This window comes from Sturnira hondurensis, unplaced genomic scaffold (assembly GCF_014824575.4).
Source record: "Sturnira hondurensis isolate 20B ecotype Veracruz unplaced genomic scaffold, ASM1482457v3 Scaffold0021354, whole genome shotgun sequence".
NCBI lineage: Eukaryota > Metazoa > Chordata > Mammalia > Chiroptera > Phyllostomidae > Sturnira > Sturnira hondurensis.
The window spans coordinates 29,178,395-29,194,316 of record NW_028093985.1 but is presented as its reverse complement, the minus strand read 5'-3'; the positions used below and the strand labels follow the sequence as shown (position 1 = coordinate 29,194,316).

Here is a 15,922-nt window from a genome sequence, read left to right as displayed (position 1 = left end):
CTTGCGTCTAGTCCTCTCTGCTTTGTCTGCCTGTGTGCCCCGCTCCTATTGGTCCAAATGAACGTTTCTTCTTTAACTCCTTGGTTCTCAGACTTGCATACAGTTCGATTTTTTGGCAGTTGTGGTCGTTTTCTGTTTTTAAATTTGTTAGTGTCCTTCTTTTGTTTGTGCAAGGAGGCAGAGTGTATCTATCTACGCTTCCATTTTGCCCAGATGTGAAATTTTAAAATATCAAGTACTGTTTAATTACCATCTGTCATTGTGTATTTTCTTAAAACATAAAAAGAATAGAATTATTATTATAATCAGATCTGAGAATTTTTCAATTCAGAAATGAATTGAACTAGCTGGAATGGCTAAAAGTGTGATAACACCCACAGGGAGGAAGTGAAGCAGCGACAGCTCTCCTAAGGGTTGGTGGGCATGTATGACAACTTCAGAAGGAGATTTGGTGGTTTCTTCTACAACTAATCTTCATCTAGTACATACACGCTACCTGAATTCTGGGACTCAGCAATTCCACTCCCAGGTTTTTTCCCCATGAAAAGTCAAGCATGCATTCACAAAAAGATTGTAAAAGAATATTCCTAGTGGTGTTATTAATAATTTTCCCTAATTCACATGTCTTTCAAGAAGAGAATAAATTGTTATATTCTTTTTAAAAACATTTTATTTATTTATATTCAGTGAAAGGGGAAAGGAGGGAGAAAATGAGGGAGAGAAACATCAATGTGCAAGAAAAACATTAATTGGTTGCCTCTTGCATACCCGCAACTGGGAACCTGGCCCACAGCCCAGGCATGTGCCCTGACAAGGAATCAAACCAGCAACCTTTCAGTTTGCAGGCTGGCATCAATCCACTGAGCCACACCAGCCAGGGCTAAGTTATATTCTTATAATCAGATCCTCTTGGCAATTAGAGGTATGACTAGGAAAAACTACTGAAATATGAAACAACATACTCATAGATGAATCTCAAACCCTTGCACTGAGTTAAAAAAAAAAGCCCTACACTAATATACATGTTTTTATAATCCTATTTTTACGAACTTTTAGAACAGATGAAACTAAGCAAATAACAAACATCCACAACATTAGTTACCTTTGTGGGTGGATGAGGGCACTGATTGGCAAGGGGCATGAGGGAACTTAGTGGGATGCTAGGGATAATGTAGATCTTGGTCGTGGTTCAAGGTAGACAGACACAGGCATTTGTCAAAACTGATCGCACTTAAGATTTGTACACTTCCCAGTAGGTAAATCGTACTTAAAAAAAAGAAGGAACCATTATGAACGTTGAACTCTAGTTAATGATGTGTATGCTAAAGTGTTTAGGGGTGAACTGTAGTGATGACTGCACTTACTTTGAAATGCATTAAAAATAAGATAAATTGATGGATAGAGAGATCGATGGATACACCTGATATAGGGCAAATGTAAAAAAAGATGTTAATTATAGAGTCTAAGTGATGGATAATGGGCTTTTACTGAACAATTCTTTCACCTTTTTTATATGCTTGAAAATTCCTATAATAATATGTTGAAGAAAAGTAAGTGTTTATTCTAAGTGAGTTTAGAAGACATACCTTTTTGGAGTTTATTCTAATGTAGGCTGAAGATATGATAGTATTCTTTAAGGTTTTCCTTTTTTTGTCCATTTTACAACTTTAAATTGTATCTTATCTAATTATGTAATCTTAACTGCAATTAACTTATCTCTATAAATCATATTCTTTGGTGCCACAAGTGTACTTTAGTGATTACTTTAATAACATTTATCAGGCTTTGTATTTTTTGTGGCTGTTGTAACAAATTATCCTGGTCCTGGTAGCCTAAAAACAGCATTCTCTCACAGTTATGGAGGACAGACACTTAAAATCTGTCATTAGGCCAAAATCAAGGTGTCCGCCTCCCTCCTGAGGCTCTGGGTAGGATCCAATCCGTTCCTCTCTTTCCAGCTTCCAGTGGCTGCAACATTCCTTGGCTTGTAGCTGCATCACTCCAGTATCTCCCTCCGAGGTGATAATTGCCTTTTCCTCTCTATGTCAGCTCTCCATCTGCCTCTCTTTTGTAAGTATACTTGGAATTGTAGTAAGGCCCCATCCAGATAATCCTGGATTATTGCCCCAGCTCAAAAGCCTTAATTACTCACATCTGCAAAGTTTCTTTTCCCGTATAAGGTAACATTCATATGTTCAGTAGATTAGGGCCTATTATCTTTTGGGGCCGTTATTCAACCTACTAGGGGCATTTTTTAAAGGTGCTCAGTTCTGTGCTACAGGCTAAAGAATGATAATGAATATTTAATTGCTTATTTTGTGCCAGGTACTTTCCTATGTGCTTTTTCTTTTGTACTAAGGAAAATTTGATTTAATGTAATGTGAATGTATTTGGCCATACATTTCTTTCTTGTATACGTCAACTATTAAAGTGCCAACGTGCTAGTTTTCTGAGAAATATACTTTAGGGAATTCTGTTCTATTCTACATAACTATGTCTCATTTGTGTGGAAGACGTTAAAGTTGACAAGGTTGTGAATTCCCTTTGGGAAAAGGCTTGGCTATTTCATCTTTGTATCCATATATATCTATATAGTTAGGGGCATCATAGGGGTTAGGAAATGTTTATCGAATCACTGAAAGCACCTTGACAAACATCATGAAATGTAACCTTTACAAAATCCTTGGAGGTAGATATTATAATTTCCATTTTACAGAGAAGAGAGAAGTTGAATTATATTCCCAACTCCAGGACTGTGTCAAATACACACACACACACACACAAACACAAACACACACTTCAGTGATCTGGGCATTTGAAACATCATTCCTTCATCCATAACTGATTGACTTTGTACATGAAACATTAAAATTTAGTAAAATTCTGATGCAGCTCAGTATTGTCTCTGTTTTATTATGTATTGCCAGTATGTTACTAATCATGTGTAATATACTTTCTAATTTTATCTTTCTTGAGATGTCAGTGTCTTGTGGATTAAGTCCCACTAATATTAAGAAATGAGAGGGGAATATTTTCAGTGATACAGAATACTTTGATACTTTCTTGAAACTTCAACCTTTCCCCAGAAATGCCTCAAGTATTTTTAGTCTTTTTATAGCTTTCTTTGAAAATCAGATTTTAAAGAAAAGTATCAATATTATGAATCTTGTAAATAGTTATAATTCCCTCTTTGATTCCTTGAAAGCTTATTACAAAACTATAACACACTCGTGGAATCTCCTTATGATCGAATCATGTGAATTCCGTAAGGAGTAAATCCCTAACTTTATTATTTTACTATCCATATTTTCACCTTCCTTGACTCTCTCAAATAGTACTTCTATAGTTTTTATGCATTTCTAGTGGAATAGGTTGGGTAGAAATAAACAGATAAAATAAATTTAGGCCCCTGAGTAATTATGAAATATATTAATATATTTAGGCGTATTACATATATATTACAAATATTATATTGAGTTGACCAAAATTTCTGTTTAGTTTTTTTCCATAAAATAAAAGCTTCATTTTTCATTTTCACCAATAACCTTATTGATCTGGATATTCTGAGTATGTTGGCTATCTCCTGCTACTGGCTTCTAGTGGGTCGAGGCCAGGGGTGCTGCTAAACACCTTCCAATGCATGAGACAGCCCCACAGCAAAAAATGGTTTGGCCAAAATATCAATAGTACCATGAAATTTCACAGACTACTTTTGACCTGTTCGACCAGCCATAGCACCTTCTTCATACACTGTACAAATCTCTTTCTGTGCTTCAGTTGTGTTTTTACCCTCCTTGAAATAATAATACAATGAAAATGTTGCTTATTTTCTTCCATCTTCAGTATTAAAATGGCTACACAACAACTCACCAATTTTGATAAGCTTTTTTAATGCACATGATATGACAGCTGTCACAGTGGAATCTAACAAAATTGTTTTGAATGAAATTAAAGACAACTAAGCACTACTAGAGCCATCACACACAAAAAAACTAATTGAACTTTTTGGCCAACCCAGTACATTCTATCTATTGTTTTTCTTCTTTTTTCTCTTTACAATAGTCTTTACACAACCTGCATTCAAGTCACAACTTCAACTAATGTGTTCCTGAGTGTATTTCACATTCAATAACTTGCTTATACTGTTATTTTTGTAGATGTTTTTCAGCTTTTTCAAAGATGATGTGACATTAAATTGTCATTATTTTTTAAAGAGCCCCAAATTTTGCCAACTGGCTTAAATGTGTTGTGTGTTTGATGACCATGCATTTACCTTTCAGTAAAAGATCACAAAAGGAGTTTGTGCTATAGATTTATTTTCTATATGCAGTTCTATTATTAACATGTTAAAACTCACGACATCCTCAGAAGTTACAGAGGCCAAAAACTTATCAATCAACTCCAAGCACATTTACCTGGCATCCCTTTCAAACACCTGGCACTGCACTAAGCCTCTTTATTTCACAAAGGACTTGTGCAAACAATAAACTTTCTCGTCAACTCTCAATCTTGTTTCTTCCTCAGACTACCAGAATGTATTCCTTTACTGAACTGAGTGCTTGAAAGAAGCATTTATTGTGTTTACTCTGGTTTGCTACAGGATTTGTTGATTATGCAGACAGATCAGTAACTGTAATAATCAACAATAGAAGTATACTAGAAGTGTGCTGTTCATTTTGATTTATCTTTTAAAATAATGTAAAGCTGAGCACGGGTTGGGACTGTTGCTCGTTCCTGCTGGCTACGAGACACAAGGTCCCCTGCAAGGCACCCATTCTCTGACACAAATATTAAGGTATGCCTTCTTCCTTCTCCATGCTTACTCACTGTCTTGCATTTGCAACCATTTGAGAGGAGAAAATGCGTAATGCTTACCACCCCCTCCCCATGGTATCTATCAGCCTTACAAACTAGTTTCATTAACTTTCCACCATTCTCCCTAAGAACGAAGAGATGTACTTTTCCCTTCGTATGGGGCAGACTTGGTGACTAATCCAGTCAAAGCAACCTTGATTTTAGTGATTATGTTTTTTCAGGGACTAGGTTGCTAAAATTTCTTTACCAGGTACATCTACAACAATTATATTTTTATTGATTTAATGGCAGTGTTGGTAAGGAAAAATGTATCTGTTAAGAATATTTATAAATGTATATACATAAATGCACACATAACACTATATTCCTTTGAATACAAATTAGATTGTTGATAATTAGGCTTTTGCATTGATGAATAAAGAGTTAAGAAAGAATCCTCTAGAAGTTTATTTTACAGACAAATAGACTTTTGACATCAGGAATTACTGAGTTGGCCTGGTGGCCAGAAAAGCTAAATATAAAGTTCCCTAGCCTTTTCCTGAAACTTCTACATCTAGTTCTATTAACTTGTATATTATTTGAGAAGAAAATGGGAAGGACTTTGTTTCCCTATCCTTTGGTTAAATAAAAATTAACGGAAATCAGCTGTCATCTTTTGTTGGAATTTTAAGAATGTAAACTGCATACATTTCATAAGAGAATCACTGGTTAATGCCCCTTATTTTCATTTATAGAAATGTCTGACTTTTTTTTAAGTGTAAATGTTATTTTTTAAGTAAAAATGTTACCTCTCTGTATAAACATAGTGTACCAAAACAACTAAAAGTGATCTGCTGCCTCTCTTCCCTGTAAATCTTAGAGCAAAGATTATTTTACCTTTGACATGAATATTAATATGTAATGACACGGGAGAAAATAGGAATGGGGCAATGGCAGAACCAGAGCCTTGTAAGTAGGTTTTATCAATTAAGCAGGATGATCCATAAGCCTCCAATGGTTCAGAGTTCAATCTAGCAAAGTATCAATAAGGCCAAATTTATGTAGTGACCCTGCCTTCATCAAGCCCTTGTGATCTTTCTTCTTTCTGAATGAATATATGTAGGTCACTTTGTTCCCACTGCCTATACTTTTCCCTCTCCCTATTCTAGAACTCCTTCTTCATGCTTTCTCTTTTAGAAACTAACAAGACAGCTGATGGTAACCAGAGGGGAGGTGGGAAGGGATAATGGGGGAGCAAAGGAGGAAGAGTTTTCAGGAACACGCAAAGGACACATGGACAAAACCTAAATTGGCTAAGATCAAGGGTGGGAAGTGGGGATGGCTGGGGTGGGAAGGAAATTGAGGCAACTGTACTTGAACGACAATTAAAAAATGTGAAAAAAAAAGAAACTAACAAGATATATTCACCTATTTTCTTCTCCCAATTGCAAGATTAACTTATTTTATGTAATTGCTACTTAAAACCATCTGTCAATTTTTTATTGGTTTTTGATAAGACCAGAAAGTTGCTGAGCTTAAGGATTAATGACAAAGTGCAGGCTTCCTGAGTATGAATACTTGAAGCCTGTGGGAAGTACTTAGAGTGGAGAATGATTTGTTTTTCTTTGTATCTTATTACACCTATCTAACTATAAGCTTCCAAAGATATCAAATTAGGTGTTATCTTCTCTCTCTCTCTCTCTCTCTATCTATCTATCCATCTATCTATATCAATCAAAGGCAGTCAAGAGGGAGGTGTTCCCTCTTATAAGAGCCTTTTGTTCATACGTGTGTGTGTGTGTGTGTGTGTATGCATTTCTCAAATAAAATTTTGACTTAGTTTATTGGGGTGTTGAAAATCATTGTTAGTTAAACTAAAATCATTCTTCTGATTTTTATAAATTGTCTTTACATACTATGTTTTACATGTAGTTTTCTAAGAATTTGGCTTATCCAAAAAGAAATTATATGCCTTCCCAAGTGAGAAGGAAACCTTTTGTCAGCATCTTGTCTGAGTTAACTCCTTGGCTACGCAGGTCATGGGAGGTCTGTGTTGAACATCAGTCTTTGGCTGTATCACAAAACTGTTACTGAAGCATAGGCCAACTCCCAGAGTACAGAGGTTAAAGAGGCAATTAGTCACTACAAAGCTGACTTGTGGAGTCTTCTGGTAAGGAAGTACTTAACTCTTTCCTGAATGCTGTCTGAAATCTCATCTTCTGGGTACCTTTATATACTAAAATAATATTCTTAAGCATTTTAAATTAAAGGTGAGCTTACAATATATGGTGTTTGTTAAATTGAGACTTTCTTAACCAGTACTTAGAGCAGTTGGGGTAAACAGGGTAGGGATGGGCAGGGAGAGTATTATCAATTATACATTTAATATTCCACCTAAAATTTATTTTAGCTGTTTAGAAGCCTAACAAAGTTTTTGGAAATATTACTGCCTTCACCATTAAAGTTTTTATTTATTATATTATGGGTAAGGAAGGGTTTGGAGCTTGCCAGAATATGCCTTTGCCTTTTACTTTTTAAGGGCTCAATGTTTTGCTTTTACCCAGTAAAATTTTGTTACATATGGGATAGTATAATCTCTTTTGCCCTCTATCTTAAAATATGCCAGAATACCATAAAGATAGCACCAGTCTTAATAGGATTATCATTTCGCAGTGCCTAGATTCCGCAGAGTTATTGGCTATAAATTGATGGACTTCAAAAAGCTTAAAGGAGGAGGAGCTTCTATTTATAAGTAACTACATTGTTTTTCTTATTGAGGAATGAATGAACTACTACTAAATTCAGGAAGTCTTGCCTTTAATTTTTGTCCTTCAATTTCTTTCTAGCATTTCCTTTAATCTCAAAATGCAACTGTTTTTACTTGATTTTTTAGTAGTTGTAACAATAGTGATAGGATTTTTCTGCTTCCAGGTATCAACATTTATATTTTGCATTCAATAAATCATTGTTGAACTTTAAAAAAATAAGTAAAAGCTTAAACTCTTTTTTTCTGAGGAATGCATAGACAAAGTTAGCACATGTTTTTATATAATGGTTCAATCTAATTGTGGAAAAAGGATGGAACAATAACTAAACATTAAAAATAAGACTTTTGGATAAATATATCTGAAATATTAAAGCCAGAACCCAAGTTCATAACTAAAATGTTATTGATCTTACTTCTTCCCCTTTGGAAAAAACTTTAACCATCTTGTTTCTTAGTAGCATAAAGAAAATATGCATTTTAAAAATATTACAGGCTTTATTCTATTTGAAAAACATTTTTAAAGTATTCTCAGAAACATTCAAAGTAAATTAAAACATGTTTCGCTATATAAATGAAGAAACAAAATGTTTCCATGAGAGCTAGTTTGTGATAGTCTTTCTTAAATGTATTAGAAAATATTATTTTGTTGTTCTATTAATCCTCTTTGGAGGCTGACTCCTGCTTGCTCTCCAGTTAGGAAGCTCGTGCATTGTCAGAGGTGCTCAGGGAGAGGGCGTCCAGAAAGAACCAGCATTGACAGTATCTGCTATGCCTCCCTCAGAAGTGGAGCAGCTCTGTTGGCAAAGATTCACACTTACAAAACTTAAGTTTCAATACTGTTTAAGTTTATAGACCATTTTTTATGGTACATCTCATTAAAAGAAAACTAAGTATTCCCATTTTTGGAACCTTTCAGTATCCCTGTGCTACAAAATAGGCATCAGCTCTCCAGTGTTTACATTATGAATACCTAAATTAATCTTCGATTCACTAATCAGGTATGGGCTTTCCAGAGAAGAACATTTAGGAAGTGAGAACTTGGTGAGGGTCCAAGATCATTGTTGTTAACTGGTGGAGCTGGTGACATTTTGGATGTCCTTTCTAGTCCTTGCCCTGTGGTATATTAAGAATGTGCTTTGAGCAAATGCGTTAGCATTTTAATTGCAAGTCAACCTTTAAATATAAAAAAAATCTCTTGCAAGAAACATCTCTATGGGCTGTTCTATGACAGTATTTTTAGTAGTTTACATGAAAAATTGATTCAAGTATGTATTTGGTGCTATGTTAATGGAACATGAGCATTTACAAGAATGCGTACTCTCTTCTAGGAGGAAGAGTATGCAATGCACCACTTTGTTGCCATGAGTCACTTTCCTGGTACAGTCTTTCCTGTGTCATTATGTGCCACTGTTTAAGTTAAAAATAGCTATTACATGCTATTTCTGTAAGGTTAAGGTGTTGTGTTACTAGAAAAAGTACCTACAAACAGAATGCTCATAATTAAACTATATTTACATAAAGGGAAATGCACTATTCATAGATTCTTGATTCATCTTGTATATATTTATTTGTGTGTGTGTGTTTTTATAAATAGAAATCTTTTATACATTGTGTTTTCTGAAATAAGGGCATACCTGTGAATCGTGCCCATTCATTTGCTGCACTGGGATTGAATTATTCTTCAGTAAAACATGATTTGGGGCTTTGGAATAATCAGTCAGATATCATTATTCTTTTTGTAAGATGCCAAATTGTGTTTTGGTGACTTCTGCTGTCCTTTAAATAACCTGTATATGAGTTAGTCAGGATAAGCTTATGCAGCACTGGATTGGGCCAAGTTTGTCCCTTGTTGTTTTCCTTAGACCTTGTAAATCCTTTTTATTCTTTGTCTGTGTTTGTTGCATCTTCTTGTGATTTTACCCACTTAAAAATCTGTGTAACATGGGGTGGCTTGTTGGCTTATTTAGTTTCAAGAAATAATGGAAATGAAGCTCTATTTCTAAAATCTCCAAATAGATCAGTTTTACGATGTGTTTGTGTTTCAGGAATTTTGATCTGAGTCTTCTTTCAACCTTAAACATACCTAGCTCCCCACTGCACTTATTTGCCAATTACTTTATAGCACTCTTTATAATTTTTGTTTTGAATCTGTGGGATTGTTTTGTCTCGTTGCATTTTTTTCCTTTGCTCAAAGATAGATCAATTATTTAAATATAAAATAACTTAGGGAAGGACATTTTAAAGTTTATTTATAAATTCACCAGGCCACATATTAATATATCTCTAATGGGGACATTTCTTTTCACACCTCTAAGGTGATTGAGCCTGTCCTTTAAAGTGAGATTTGCGAACCAGTGTCTGGCAGCTCCAATTAGCTTCTTTTTGGTTTGAAGCACATCACAAACAGTAACAAGGTCTCCTAGGACACTCCTCTTGCAAGAAATGTAGTCATATTTCCTCATTAGTTCTTTTCAATTGTCACTAATGCCATGTTCTTGCTTTTGAGTAGGAGACAAAAAACGTAAAATTTGGTGTGTATTTAGAATGGGCTATTGTTTTCCATAATTCAAGGCTCTTTTGAATTCCTTTGATAGTTTTGAAGCTTACACAGCTTAATTCATTAACCTTTACCCTTCACATAAATCAGGTGATTAGGAATCTATTGCTAAGGAGACAGATTTTTCCCTCCACTGAAACTAAGAAATACCTTTTATTATTAAAAAAATCCAATATAGCTCACAAAAGAAACCTTTTTGTTGCTTTTCAAATCTCATCAAATGTTTCAGGTACATTTTAGAACATTATCAAAAGTAAGTGAGCATGAAATTATGTTATAAAAAATAATTCTCGTTGCTTTGGGGGTTTTTGTTTTGTTTTCTTTTTCTTGTTTTTTTATAGATACTTGGGAAGAGGTTTTTAGTCCCTTTCAGTATTCTAAAGGAGTTTATGTATATGCATTTGACAGCTGTTACTCAAAAATTTATAATGGTTGCCTTTTTTTGTTTTCTTCAGAACCCTGCCAAAACATAACAGCAGAAATTTAATCTGAGGGGAGGCAGTTCTGAATAAACTAAAATATACTTAAATGACCCTAGGATATTTGATTTGGAGAAATTTTTCATACAGGCCCTCGTTGCATAGAGAATGCTGACGTGAGGTTCCAAAGAAGGTAGGTGGTTGTTCTGTGGTTCTACGGAGGTGAGACTGGAACGCACATCTTTTGATTCTTTATTGCCTCTTGTTAAGTCATCTGCCTTTATTTCTTACAGCTCAGATAGATAATCTAATAGGCTTGTGTTTAATGTTCATGGGGTACTTTAATAGTAGTTTATATTCTTCTGCATTCCCCCCCATACCATTTTTCTTTTTTTAATTGTATTTTATTGATTATACTATTACACTTGTCCCAAATTTTCCCACTTTGCTCTCCTCTACCCAGCATCCCTAACTCCCTCAGGCACTCCCCATACCATTGTTCATGTCCATGGGTCATGTGCATAAGTTCTTTGGCTACACATTTCCTATACTGTAGTTTTTATATCCCCATGGCTATTCTGTAACTACCTGTCTGTACATTCAAGTACTAACCAGGCCCAACCCTGCTTAGCTTCAGAGATCAGACAAGATCAGGCGCGTTCAGGGCCTATCTGTATTTCTTAACCCCTTCACCTCCTCACCTGTTTCCCCATACCCACATCCCATCTGGCAACCATCAAAATGCTCTCCACACATATGATTCTGTCTCTTTTCTTTTTGTTTGTTTAGTTTGCTTTTTAGATTCAGTTGTCAATAAATATACATTTTTGCCATTATTGATTATAGTTTTGACTTTCCTTTTTCTTAAATAAGTTCCTTCAACATTTCACAGAATAATGGTTTAGTGATGATGAACTCCTTTAGTTTTCCTTGTCTGGGAAGCTCTTTATGTGCCCTTCAGTTTTAAATGATATCTTTGCTGTGTAGAGCAATCATGGCTTTAGGTCCCTGCTTTTCATGACTTTGAATATTTCTTGCCAATGCTTTCCAGCCTGCAAAAGTTTCTTTTGAGAAATCAGCTGACAGTCTTATGGGAACTCCCCTGTAGGTAACTAACTGCTTTTATCTTGCTGCTTTTAAGATTCTCTCTTTATCTTTAACCTTTGGCATTTTAATTATAATGTGTCTTGAAGTGGGTCCCTTTGCATCCATCTTGTTTTGGACTCTCTGTGCTTCCTGGACTTGTTTGTTTGTTTGTTTTGCTTCCTTATGTTGTAAATCATTGATTTGATTCTCAGCTTTATCCATTCTACTGTTGTTTTCCTGTAAATTGTTCTTTATTTCAATTATCGTATTCTTCATTTCTGACTGGATTTTTTTTTATGCTCTTGAGGTCCTCGTTAAGTTCCTTGAGCATCCTTATAAACAGTGTTTTGAACTCAGCATCTGATAGATTGCTTATCTCCATTTTGTTTACTTCTTTTTCTGGAGTTTTAATTTATTCTTTCATTTGGGCTATGTTTCTTTGTCTCCTCATTTTGGCAGCCTCCCTGTGTTTGTGTCTGTATCAGATAGAGCTGCTTTGACTCTATGTCTTGGTAGTGTGGACTAATGTGGTAGGTATCCTGTAGGGTCCAATGGTACAGCCCTCCCCTATTGCCAAAGCTGGGTAATTGAGATGTACCCTCTTGTGGGCTGAATACACCCTCCTCTCGTAGTTGAGCTCTGACTGCTGCTGGCAGATCAGCGGGAGGGTTTTATCCAGCCCAGTCAGCTGCAAGGATTGTCTGTGACCACTGACCACCACCCTCCACCCTCCATGTAGTATCAGCTGTGCAGGGGCAGGGTGGTGGTGCTCTGATGTGGTCTGTAGCTGTCCACTGGGTGCTCTGGCCCTGGCATTTCCCAGGTGGTATAGGCCAAGGTCAGCACGCCACCTGTGTTGTGCCCAGTGCCACCCTGCATGAATAAAGCAATCTGAGATGGCTGCTACTTTTGCTGGACTTGGAGATTCTCAGGCAAAGCCACACTGTGAATCTAGGTTGGCTGCTGCTAGTGCTGAGCCTGAGGCTCACTGAAGTCAGATGTTGTTTGTTTGGTGGGATTTCGAAAGTCATGCAGCATGAGCCAAGACCAGCCATTCATATGGGAAAGCAGCTTGGGTGGGCCCATAAGTTGAGTGGGACAGAGTCTCTGAGGATCTCCAAGGCAGGTCAAACAGTGTTAGCTAGGTTGATGGAGTTTCATATATGACACCAGTTTGCCTGCTCTGTGGAGGGAGGGTTTAGATAAGGGACAATGGCTTTTGATCGCCTTGAGGCCAGACACTTCAGTTCCTTCCTGTTTTATACTGGTGCCTTTCAAGGTGGTATCCCAGTGCTGGACCTCAGAGGGAGTGAGTCTGAGTAGGTTAGTCCTAGTCCAGGTGTTGGTTCTTTGAGAGGAACTGTTTGGGACTCCAGAAGTTTCTTCCACTGATCCAATCAATCACTGCTGGTGTTTGCAGCTAGAAGTTGTAGGGACTTATCTTCCTGGCACTGGAACCCTGGGCTCGGGAGGTGCCTGGTGTAGGGCTGGAACTCCTTGCTCCTGATATATTCCTCCTGAATTTTTAGCTACCACATATGAGTGTGGAATCAGACCATTCCATGTCTGTGCCCCTCCTGCCAGTGTGGATGGATGTGATTTCGTCAATTCCTTAGTTGTCAGACTTCCATTCAACTTGATTTCTGATGGTTCTGAGTGATGGTTGTTCTGTATTTTAGTTGTAATTTTGATGTGGCTGTGCAAACAGATGAGCCATGTCTGCCCATGCACCGTCTTGACCAGAAGGCCTGCCATTTTTCTATATTATGAATTTCTCTCTAATAATCATATAGATTATTACTCTCCCTAAGGATATGATTCTTTTCCAAAATTTTATAACTCTTGAGGTTATTATGCATAAAATGGTAAACCTTTTAAATGTACTGACCCACAGAGAATGTCAGTCATGTGGTATTCTGAGGTTTGTTCTTAGGGCTGGTAGGGAGAAGGGTAGGGAGAAGGGGTAGGGAAAGAATGGGCAACATTTGAATTCTGGATTATGAGTTTAGGGACTCAATTCTTGCCCCTGTGGACAAAACTATAATTTATCACTGAGACTAATGCGTATTCTACTATGACATATTTGTGAATAGGAGAGGGGATGGAGAAGCAAACATTTTGAGTGTGGTCTTTGGTTCTATCACTCTTCTTCCTACTTACAGATTATCACTTTGTAAACATTTCTCTGTATTGCTACCATTTTTAAAACACCCCTGGAAAACTTACACCTACAGTTTAAATAATTTTAAGTCATCACTAAGCTTTAGTTTAAATGATTATTAAGCTTTACCACCTTGTTTGTTGCTTGCATACAGTATGTACAGTAGCTGGGAATGCTCTGATGTTAATTCACTATAGGTCATGACTAGAGCCAGGATTCTTTTAAAACAGAGTAGAATTATTTAGAGTAAATGAGGTCCACAGACTTCATGTTATGTTAGAGTACTTCTGTAAGTGCAATTTAGAATGGACCCTGAAAGGTTCGTGATAAAAGGACAGTCACCACCCATGACCCGTCATTGTGACCAGCTATCAGCATAGGTCACAGGGGCCACTGGACATGGACTGATCACAGAGCTGTAGAAGCTACCCAGAGACCTGCCACAGAGTTCCATTTCCACCAGTTTGTAGCAGCAGGATAATGCATACCAGTTCCATCTTCAACTCTCAGAACAATAGTTATTCTAACTATTAATTTGAAACACTTAATTTTGTTTTGTTTCCATATTAAGAGTTTCAGTCCAGATTCACAGACCTTGGGGTTTCTTTTCTCAAATATCACATCAGTAAATGAGGTGATATTTAAATTAAAAAAAATAAATTTTGCTACAAATCTTCTAGAAATATTTTTTTTCCTTCATGAATTCTTACTTGAAGAGTTCTGTTTGGTACATAACTTCTAGCATAATGCAATTAAAGGCATTTGTAAAACTGTATGTAACTGAACTTTCAAAAACAGCAGAAATCTTAGGTGATCCTTTGTAAAAGCAAAGGATCTTATATTTTTCATTTTTGTCTAAAAGGTACTTCCTATTTACTTCTAACCATGTGTTATCTCTCAGTCACTGCCTCTTGAGGAAGCTAAATATATTTGCAGTACCTGTTCATGATAACTTTTCTCACTTGTGTAGGGAGGAAACCTGATGCTCGTGGCCTTTCATCAGTGTTAGGACAGTTTTCATCCAGTGATCGATTATCTTGTTTTATGTGAATACCGTTTTCTATTGCCTGTGAAATAGCATTTGGCCTGGCTCACACAGTAAAATCAGTATGTGTTATTTTCTGTTCGTAATCTACTCAGCATGTCTTTAATGTTCATATGTGCTTGTAGCATATTTAATATAAAATCAACCGGCAGGAACATAAATAAGGTATTACACTTGTTTAGAGTTTTTTCCCAATGAAATATAAAATCATGCATTTTGAACTATTTGAAAAGAACATGAGAACAAAATAAATGATATGAAGATTATTTCTGCACTAATTTATTTGTGGTGATCATACAAAATATTGATTTTGCTAAGATGCTTTGGGAGGTGATGGCAGACAGTGAAAGTAGTCAAATTTTAGTTTTAACTACTGAAGATTTTAATAATCATGTAGGGCCTTCATTTCTATTCTTAGCATGTGAAAATTAGTTTCCAAAGTCATGTATACAATATGGTTGTTTCCTGTGATGTTTTGTTTTTGCTTTTATCCTTCCTTTTTCTCAGTTTATTCAAATGTTATGTTAAGGCCAAATGACATAAAATTAGATTTTAAATTTATCTTCATAGTAAACTGTATCAATCATAATTACATTCTGTCAATGTTGTAAGTTTTCTTTTGTAGCCATGAAAGTCCTTGTCAGTTTTTATCATAATTATTTAAATATACAAAAAGAAGGTTTATTCGCTTATTCTGAGTAACTTTGAAATATTTTTCATTATGTTAAAATAGTATTTTCTAAAAATATGTTTTAAAGAAAATATGTCTTTTCTATAACTGATTTAACCTTCAATAATGAATTATGTGAAGTAAAATTGTATAAAATTTCCTGACGTTTTATGAAGATACCTACAAATAAGCCAGACAGCAAATAAAATATCTGAAAGACAGAGATGGATAACCAGTAATTTTTTGATGGATTATACACAAAGGTATCAAATTACTTGATCCTTACTTCCTAGAAAAGGTTAATGACTCTTTTTGCTTTTACCCTTTTACTTAACTGTTATTTATAAAGATTAAAACCAGGACTGCACTGAAGGATGCATGTGCCTATGTGTCATTCTGACTGTGCAGGTTTTTCTGGAATTA

The 15,922-nt window shown here is 35.8% G+C and overlaps 1 protein-coding gene across 1 annotated transcript in view; it reads left to right on the top strand.

Annotated features, from left to right (window-relative positions):
• The window catches only part of FBXL17 (F-box and leucine rich repeat protein 17), a 480,048-nt gene that overhangs the window by 302,691 nt on the left and 161,435 nt on the right, over positions 1 to 15,922 (top strand). The gene's annotated exons all lie outside the window — the stretch shown is intronic.